Genomic DNA, 2,484 nt, shown 5'->3' with positions numbered 1-2,484 from the left:
TATGCTTGTGGGTGTTTTAATAATCAAGCCCAATTTCAAGAACAATCCAGGAAGCAGGTGGGAATGCATTTCACTACACAGTACAGTGTGTGATTGTGTACGTGACAATCAAATATTGAATCTTGTAACTTGAAACTGATCAGCAATGAATAGTATTTTGGAGACTGACTTGCGGTTCACCAAAGTCTTTGATGTAACTCGATATTGATTACCCAGAATTTATCGTTATTGTAACTCCAGTTTCTTGGCTGCAGTCCCTGTGTATAATTACTGAAACAGTGCATCAGAGTTAAGGCCTGGACTTCAACACCATGATAATTTGAAATCATATGTGACACAACAAGCCAACACAGAGGCTTGTTGTCAGTTTTGGTGGTAACATTACTATTACGTTCCGACAGTAGTGCATTACTGTAATTGCACTACTTATGGTGGTAACGAGTAATGTAACTAATTACCTTTCCAAATAACGCAGTTAGTACTGAAATTTCAATGAGTGTGTCACTAGTTACTTTTGCGTGAAAATATTAATGGATAAATGCAGTCTATTCCTCTAATTTCCTATTTATGATCCAATGTCATTTGACCTTAAGGTGGCACATGAATCGGTGATATTAGGTACAGCGATAGATAAAATTTGACACATTGTTTTGCGTTGTCACAGCAGCAACACTAATAACATTTAAAGTGTCTATGAGGTCATTTACTCACTGCCACAAGACGGCAAAGATTTTGCTACTGAATACTGATTTGATATGCAGCATGTTAATGAGGTGACTATACATTGCTTAACCTACTGTTAATTTTCCCGATTAGGCTATATAACACACAATAGGGTTATACTGTATATACACAGTATATGGACAAATGTATTGGGACACCTGGCCATTACATCTACAAGAACTTTTGATGTCCCTTTTTAAATCAATAGGCATCAAAGTGGAGTCCCCACTTTGCAGCTATAACACCTGTCACTCTTCTGGGGAGGCGTTCCATGTGATTTTGGTTTGTGTCTGTGGGAATTTTTGCCCAATCATCCAGAAGAGCATTGGTGAGGTCAGGCACTGATGTTGGACGTGAAGGCCTGGCTCACAATCTACATTCTAGTTCATCCCAAAGGTGTTTGATGGGGTTGAGGTCAGGGCTTTGTGTGGCATGTTCTTCCACACTAAACTCACCCAATCATGTCTTTATGGACTTTGCACTGGGGCACAGTCATGCTGGAACAGCAAAGGACCTTCCCCAAACTGTTCCCACATAGTTGAAAGCATAGAACTGTCCAAAATATCTTGGTATGCTGAAGCATTAAGAGTTCCCTTCACTGGAGCTAGGGGGCCCAGCCCACCCTCTGAAAAACAACCCCACACCATTATCCCTCCCCCACCAAACTTTACAGTTGGCACAATGCAGTCAGGCATGTAATGTTCTCCTGGCATCTGCCAAACCCAGACTCATCCGTCAGACTGCCAGACAGAGAAGCGTGATTCGTCACTCCACAGAACACGTTTCCACTGCTCCAGAGTCCAGAAGGGGCACAACTCCATTCAACGCTTGGCATTGTGCTTGGTGACGTGAGGCTTGTACGCAGCTCCTGGCAATGGAATCCCATTCCACGCAGCTCCTGGCACCAGGTTTTAGTGCTTTTGTCTAATATAGAGATTTTTCATAGGAGCGATAAAATGGTCTTGTAGACCAACTTTTCTGAGAACTTTATGTAATTTCACATTGTGACACAGGTGTTTTTTGGTTGTTTTGTTATCTATTGAACAACGGCAATGCTGCCTAATTCTTTGTAGTGGTCAAATCTGAATTAATTGATTTTTAGCGCAATCTTAAAAGCTTGTGAAAATGATGAATTTCTATGATAACTGGCATACTTTGTAAGATTTTGGTATGGCATGTAGTTCATATTGAACTTCCAATCTGTCGGCCATTGATGAAAAGTGTCTGTTCTCAATAAAATGGCAAATGATCTTTAGTTTTTAATCAATTATATATAAACAAACGGCATATTCAAATTATATTACATGAACGAATGTTAACCCTCTAACGCAAACGCTGGGGTTGAATGAGCGCTCGAAAGGGAACAGTGACCCCTATCGGCAAATAATAAATATGAAAATTTTATAACATTTTCCATTACATCGAGTTTTAGATCAAGCAATGAAAAATTAGTTCAAATGGCACTTTCGCCGTTTGAACTCATTTCTCATTGCTTGATCTAAATTTAGAATCTGAATTATAAAATATCTTTAATAATAGTTGTTATATTTAATTAAAAAACACGTCAAATTCGTCAATCAAGAAAAAAAAAATACTACGGCAAAGGGTAAAGAATGAAAGGTATTTTTTATTTAATCTGGCTAAAAGACTAAAATAGACCCCCGTGATATAAAAATCTAGGTCTGTGTAAACATTGCCCATGTTTTGTAGTGTCGCTTTCTCGGGATGCCGGAGGAATGTAGTCTGTGCGGGTTAAAAATA

Source organism: Paramormyrops kingsleyae, chromosome 21, assembly GCF_048594095.1.
Source record: "Paramormyrops kingsleyae isolate MSU_618 chromosome 21, PKINGS_0.4, whole genome shotgun sequence".
In the NCBI taxonomy this organism is placed as follows: domain Eukaryota; kingdom Metazoa; phylum Chordata; class Actinopteri; order Osteoglossiformes; family Mormyridae; genus Paramormyrops; species Paramormyrops kingsleyae.
Note: the sequence above shows the minus strand (reverse complement) of the source record.